The 7,500-nt window shown below is 39.5% G+C and overlaps 1 long non-coding RNA gene across 1 annotated transcript in view; it reads right to left on the bottom strand.

The window, feature by feature from the left end:
* Positions 1-303: 303 nt before the first annotated feature.
* Positions 304-7,500, bottom strand: part of LOC147027004 (uncharacterized) — a 78,621-nt gene continuing 71,424 nt past the window's right edge. The window contains exon 3 of the long non-coding RNA XR_015058607.1: positions 304-1,963. This is a non-coding gene — a long non-coding RNA (uncharacterized LOC147027004). The remainder of the gene's footprint in view (positions 1,964-7,500) is intronic.

The raw sequence follows: 7,500 nt of genomic DNA, 5'->3' as shown, positions 1-7,500 counted from the left end.
TCTCCAAGGAGAAGTGAATTTTTGCAGAAATTTTTCTGGAAGTCTCACTTGCCTGCGCTTCAATGGGTTTGAGGGTCATAGAGTGGCAGCTGAAACCCGAATCCTATCCAGGTTCCTCCTGATGACTCCATCTTTCCTCTTTACTTCTTCAGGTTCCTTCTTGGTCTTCTGTTTGATTTTCATTTGCTCATTTGGTATCATATGGTATGTTGGAGAGCTTGGGTCTGAGCTCCAATGATCGATTAGCCATGAGGGTTTTTGTCCCCCCTCCACCCCCAACACCCCATAGGCCTTCTTGTCCTCCAATAAAAATATGAATCTCTCCATTTAACATTTAAGAAAATCCACTTCAAGTCTGGGAGGTCAGTGGTTCAAACCATGGTCAAGTCATATCAAACATTGTTAAAATGGTACATGCTGCTTGCTTGTTAACATTCAACATTTAAAAAGATAAGAGCATAGACAATCACCATTGGTTGGCATCCATGGAGAGGAGGAAATTCCTCCTTCGAAATTGCCCTGCTGAGTGTAGTGAGACAGGCAGTGCCATTGGTGTGACGTCCACGGTACCTAGAGTGCCACAGACAGACAGCACTTCTCCCAAGCTCAGTGGCTTTGTTTATCTCGTCAAACAATCCTGTGGTGTGTGCATGTGCATGTGTGGTATACCTCAAGCCATATATCCTAGAAACATAAAAAAATTTTTAAAAAAGGAGAAAATCTGCAAGCTCAGAGTTCCAGTTTTCTTGTTCACAGCATTTATATTTCTCACCCTTGATGTGACCATTGAGGATATAAGGGAATAAGAAGACTTGTGTTGGTTTATTATGGTTGAGGTGTCTGGCTAAAAATCTGAGGATCTTAAGTTCAAGCCACTTTTAGTTGTTGAATTAACACCAGGTGGGTTGACTCGACCTGTAATCCTTCCGTGGTTGGCAAAAGGAGTACGAGCTTACTGGTAACAGCCGGCACTGCATCAGCGGCACAGCTACACCCCCAGAAAATGATGCAGCCAAGCAGCAACAGGCTGCATGCGATGAAATAAATAGATTAAAAAAGGGAATAAATTTGAGGCCAGTTTCAATGAAAAGGCCAAACTAAAGGGTCATCGTGTTCGACTTTTGGTTACGAGAACGCACGACGACACAAGAGTGTTGGCTGCACACGATATGAGGACATTGTGTTCGTCTTTCTCTTCTGATATCCCGTCAAGGTCACACCTTCATCGTGTTAATTAAAATCCAGTCTCGTGTACAACGGACGTTTCCACTTAGAACACATAGGCCGGTTCAACTGAACACCTGGACTTCATTAAGCATTTGAAAGTGAAACGACACACTTAGCAAGCTATGCACACAAGACACAATAAGTACTTTGTGAAAACATGATACCAATGCAACAGCAGCCAATTTATGATGTTGTTTTTGGCATCTGTGCAGGCTGTTTGGTTGAACTTCACTAAAGAGTGAATGAAGTATTAATAACACAACATGGACGCAAATAATTCCTTTTTCCTATTTCTCCAATGCACTATTTTGTCCTCTTGCCAAAAACAATATTGTACAAAGAATAATCACTCCTATTGAATGCAAAGGCCTTTTCATTTGCAGTTTGGTTACAACACAGTGTTTTGAATTAATGATGACCCTCAGACAGTCGTATCATGCATTATAACGATGAGGGTTGTTCCACGAGTAAGTGCCATTTTTTAAAAATTGAAATTATTTACAATACGGCATTAAACATTAATTACTTCATTTTCGTCGAAGCTCCTGTAACATCTGTATAAAATATTGTTACAGTCATGCGGTCTTTACAAGGAGCGGAGGAGCTCCTTGTGAGCCAACGGGCATCTCGATCTGGTGGCCAACTGCGTCTGTGGACATCCTCCTGCAGTTGGGTTACCTTGTTCAAGCAGATTGGTGGCAGGATTTGCACTCTGGCCACCGTAAAACACTTCATTCTGCGAAATGCACAAAATCGCAAATAAATCTAAAAACCCACTCCATGGGAGTCCAAAAACCCACTCCATAAAAACCCACTCCAAAAACCCACTCCTGTCCAGAATTTGTTAGCTTTTATTTTTCGGCTTTTTTCTTTTCTTTTCTTTTCTTTCTTTCTTTTTTGTATTCTTTTTCAGAGTTGACACATTCTGCTTTAGTTTCCCTAACTCGCGGTATAATCTATTTGGGTTACTCTCAAACTTGTGGTTTTGTTTTCTCCTGTTGTTTGTTTCTTCATACATATATTTTTTACCTTCCTTGCTATAATTAGGGTACCCAGTCTAATGGACTGGGTAATTAGGGTACCCAGTCTAATGGACTGGGTGATTAGGGTACCCAGTCTAATGGACTGGGTGATTAGGGTACCCAGTCTAATGGACTGGGTGATTAGGGTACCCAGTCTAATGGACTGGGTAATTAGGGTACCCAGTCTAATGGACTGGGTGACCTATTGTTTTTCTTCTGTTTATTTCCTTATTCTTTTTCCGCCAGCAATTTGCAGGCTTTTTCGCTTTAAAAATCATTTTCTCAGGAACGGTAAATCCGATCGACACGAAATGTTCACCATAGTGTGCATCTTTTTTGATAGCATGCTTAATTGATAATTATGACGCAATTGGTCACGTGGTACGGGCGCCATCTTAAAAAAACCGAGAAACTTTGGACCTCTGTATCTCTGAAACCCTGCAATGGAAAAAAATTGCTTCATACATTTTAATAAACTCCCCATGGGGAACACGGGTGATTTTTCGTGACGTCATTGGTGAAGCGGTATGCCGGTGAAAATTCGTCAAGTAGAACGCTGCATGGGAAAAATTTGAAATTTATTGAGTGTCATCTACACATCAATTCACTGTAGAAAAAAAATTATTATGACATCATAGGTGACTTGGTTCGCAGCCATCTTGTTTTAAAAAAAATTATTAAAAACATCTTCTCCAGAACGGCTGAACAGATTGAGGCGAAACTTTACACCCACATTCCCCATGACATCCTTTTACAAGTTTGTTAATTTCTTATTGATACGTCACATGGTTTGGTGGCCATCTTGAATTTACCCTAAAACCTTCAACCATCTTCTCCAGAACGGCTGGTCAGATCAAGGGGAAACTTCACACACGTATTGCACACATGTAGTGAATATAAGTTTGTTAATGAATAATTGATAGGTCACGTGGTTTGGCAGCCATGTTGGATTCAAGAATAATATTAAATAATGTTTTCTCTGGAATCACATAATCTATCAAAGTGAAAATTGGCAACTACAACATAACCCCATGCCTGCATATATGGTATTAATTATGATGTCACACGGTTTGGCAGCCATCTTGAAGAGAAAAACGCACCTTATCCGATTAACATGAAACTTAACAAACGTGTTTCACTACACGATTGGAAGCAGAATCTAAATTTATGATGTCATAGGTCACATGGTTCGTCAGCCATCTTGGATTGAAAATTAATAAATTTTAAAGGTCTTCTTCTCCAGAACAGCTGGACAGATTGAGGCAAAACTTCACACACACTTTCCCCAAGAAATCCTTTCACAAGTTTGTAAATTTCTAATTGATAGGCCACATGGTTTGGCGGCCATATTGAATTAACCCTAAAACTTTCAAACATCTACAGAATGGCTGGTCAGATCAAGGAGAAACTTCACATACGCATTGCACACGAGTACTTAATATAAGTTTGTTAATTTCTAATTGATAGGTCACATTGTTTGGCAGCAATGTTGGATTCAATAATTATACTAAATAATGTTTTCTCTGGAACCACATAACCTATCGAAGCGAAACTTGGCAACTATAATTATCTACCCCTATGCCTGCATATACGGTAAAATTATGATGTCACAAGTCACCTGGTTTGGAGGCCATCTTGGATAGAAAAACACACCTTGTCCGATCAACACCAAACTTAACAAGCATAATCCACTTCCCCCATGAGATTGAGAATTTTAATTTATGTTGTAATAGGTCACATGGTACGGCAGCCATATTGGATTGAAAATTAATAACTTTAAAAGTCTTCTTCTCTGAAACGGCTGAACGGATTGAGGCGAAACTCTTCATGATTAACAAAAAGTTCTCCCCCCCCCCTTTTGATGTTCAACACATCCTTTGGCAGCCATATTGGATTGAAGGGAAAATATTAATTAATGTTTACTCTGGAACCGCTGTGTCAATATATGTGAAACTTCAAAATTATTATCTAGCCGACATGTGAAACATAGGTTTAAAATTTCAACGTGATCGGCCACTCAGTTTGGCAGCCAGAATTATTTAATTATTTGAATCTGAGAACTTTTCGATTTGTTTTTTCCAGAAGGCTCACTTGGCTGCACCTGCATGCGTTTGAGGGAACAGGCATAGCAATTCAATTGATACCGACAATGTCCCCAGGAAAAAGGGCGAACTGCATACATAATAACTAGATTGAACACTTTGTGCTACCCGGTTTGTAACTCGTCAGTCCCGCGCTGTATCGAAGCACGGCTGTATATGTATCACTATTAAATAATGTTTTCTCTGGAACCACTTATCCTTTCGAAGCAAAACTTTGCGACCATCATTTAAGTGTCATGTTGTATCAAAGGCGGATGTCTGGGTACCCGGTCATCACTGCCAGCAGTTATAAAGTAGCAGTTCTAGTTTATATTTTGAGTTTGTTTTTCAGCACCCAAGCATTCGAGGTCTTTCTCTTCAATTTGTATTTGTTTTTTATTCTTTGGATTCTTTTTTTTTAGTTTTGGGTTTCGCTTTCCTTTCCTGAACTGTTGTATCTGACCTACTTCCTTCCTCAGTTGCTCTCTTTGTGTCTCTAATCTCTGTTTCCATGGTGGGATTTTGGCTTCTATTTGGAGGGCCTGGTTTTTTCTTCTTCTGGTGTTGTTTGCCATTACTTTTTCCTGAATGAATAGTGCTGCTGTGAAACATGTCCAATATTGATTTCCTTCAAGGTGGATGATTTTGAGATCACTTTTCCAATTGAATGGTTTGGTCCGCCTCATGAAGATTTTGTCTGTTTGTTGTTATCTCCGTCACATCACCTAAGGTGGTAGGAGGTTATGTTTGCAATCCTGTCTGTCTGTTATTTGTGTGCAGGATAGCTCAAAAAGTAGTGGATGGATTCAGATGAAACTTGGTGGACAGGTTGGGTGTGTGATAAGGATGAACCTGTTAGATTTTGGTGAAGATCCAGATCCGGATCCAGCTATGAGAAAATTTTAAGTGATTCTTCACCATTGAGAGATCGGGCTAAAAACGATATGTTGCACGATATCTAAAAAAGTTGTGGACAGATTCGACAAAACTTGGTGGACCTGTTTGATGTGTCACAAGAAAGAATTGATTCAATTTTTGTTAAGATCCGAATCCAGATCCGGATCCGATAAATTTTTCAGTGATTCTTCACCATTGAGAGATCGGGCCAAAAATGATATGTAGCACAATATCTCAAAAGGTTGTGGACGGATTCAGACAAAACTTGGTGGACACGTTGGATGCATGCCAAAGACAAATTGATTCAATTTTCGGAAGATCAGAATCCAGATCCGGATGCAATAATTTTTTTAAATTTAAGGTGATTCTTCACCATTGAGAGATGGGGCCAAAATGATATATCGTATGATATTTCAAAAAAAATGTTGGGCCCGATATGGCCGACTGGATCAGGTATTGCGTGGCGGAGGTATGCATTCTTATGAGTACCCTTCTAGTTTTATACGTGATGGAGTTTTGGTCTCTGTCTGAGTTTTATCAGTTTTATCTCTTGTATTTTGTTGGATAACTTTTCTTCCAGCCTACGCTGCTCTTCATCATCTTCACGCTCCTCTTCTCACTCATTCTGCTGCTCTCCCTTATCTTTCTGCTAATCATCATCCACATTTTCGACTCTTTTCCCCTTAGTCTGTGTGTGAGTCACTTGGTCCTTGTCTCTGAACTGGTCTTGCCCCTCTTTAAGGGTGACACCCTCATTCTCTCGTTTCGCTATAGTCTTTCTTCGCTGCCTTTGGACCGGCTCCATGTCAGGGTTTGGGTCCCTGTGTCATTACACAGCCAAAACCTCCTCTCATGCCATCTCAGCCAAATCCCTGCCATCACTTTTTACACCTTAAAGTGAGCACTGAGCTCCCCTCACTCTTATCTTTTTTTCCACTTGTTACCTTGCCCTGGATGTAATTTATTCGATTCCATCTTTCTCTAGATATCTTTTAATTGTTGAAGAAAACCTAATCAAATTTATCAAAGGAGACTCTCTTTGCCTAAATGGCCAATTTAGGTTTTTTTCAGCTGGTTCCTGAACCCCTCACCCTCACCTTTCCTCCCCCAAGCCTCATGTATGGATTACATTTTGCCATGAATGATTATCTCCTTCTCCACAACACTCCAGGTTTCCATTTGTAGTTTTTATCTCTGGAGTATTGTATTTGATGGTGGAGAGACTGTCAGCACATTTACCACTTCTTGCTTTGGTGCATAATTATGTCACTTGGCAAGGTGATGTATTTCCTTGCTTGAGAAGTAGGGGGGAGAGAGGGAGGGGGGGAGGGGGAGAGAGGGAGGGGGGAAGGGGGGAGAGAGAGGGGAGAGGGGGAGAGAGAGAGAGGGAGAGAGGGAGAGAGGGAGAGAGGGAGAGAGGGAGAGAGGGAGAGAGGGAGAGAGGGAGAGAGGGAGAGACACTTCACCAATACCCATTGGACACAATCCACACCAAAGCATCACCTCCAACACAGAGGCCTCAGCTCAGTGACTATTAAAAGACAAAAAATTATATGGTCATCATCAGTTAAACATCATGCAGAACCACCAATCCAGATTTCAGGCTTATTTGCCCTCATCAGGATGGTATACCAATACATATCTAACCAGTGATGACCACATTCATCATTTATACATCAGATGCACCTCCTGACTGTTATGGTGATCATTGCCGCGGATTATGCCCCACACGGTAAAACCGCATAATCCACACAGAACAACCATCCGTCTGCCACCCAGACAATTGTTGCTGCTAATGTAAACCATTCAACCAGAAGGCACGTGATGTGGTCTGCGGGAAAATAGAAGCATGTGGAGTGTGACAACTGTGTCCAATTGGGATCGGCGGAATGCTCGTGGACATGCAGACCTCTGTATGTGTAACATGTGTTTGCAAGTATGTATATTCATATTTATATGTATATATATATGTATGTATATATATATGTATATATATGTATGTATATATATATATATATATATATATATATATATATATATGTATATATATATATATATATGTATGTATATATATATATATATATATATATATATATATGTATGTATATATATATGTATATATGTATGTATATATATATGTATGTATATATATATGTATGTATATATATGTATATATGTATATATATATGTATATATATATATATGTATGTATATATATATATATATATATATATATATATATATATGTATATATGTATATATATATATATATA

This window comes from Eptatretus burgeri, chromosome 5 (genome assembly GCF_056783735.1).
Source record: "Eptatretus burgeri isolate ZD-2024b chromosome 5, Ebu_testis_v1, whole genome shotgun sequence".
NCBI classification, from domain to species: Eukaryota; Metazoa; Chordata; class Myxini; order Myxiniformes; family Myxinidae; genus Eptatretus; species Eptatretus burgeri.
Note: the sequence above shows the minus strand (reverse complement) of the source record. Positions and strands in the feature narration are given on the sequence as shown.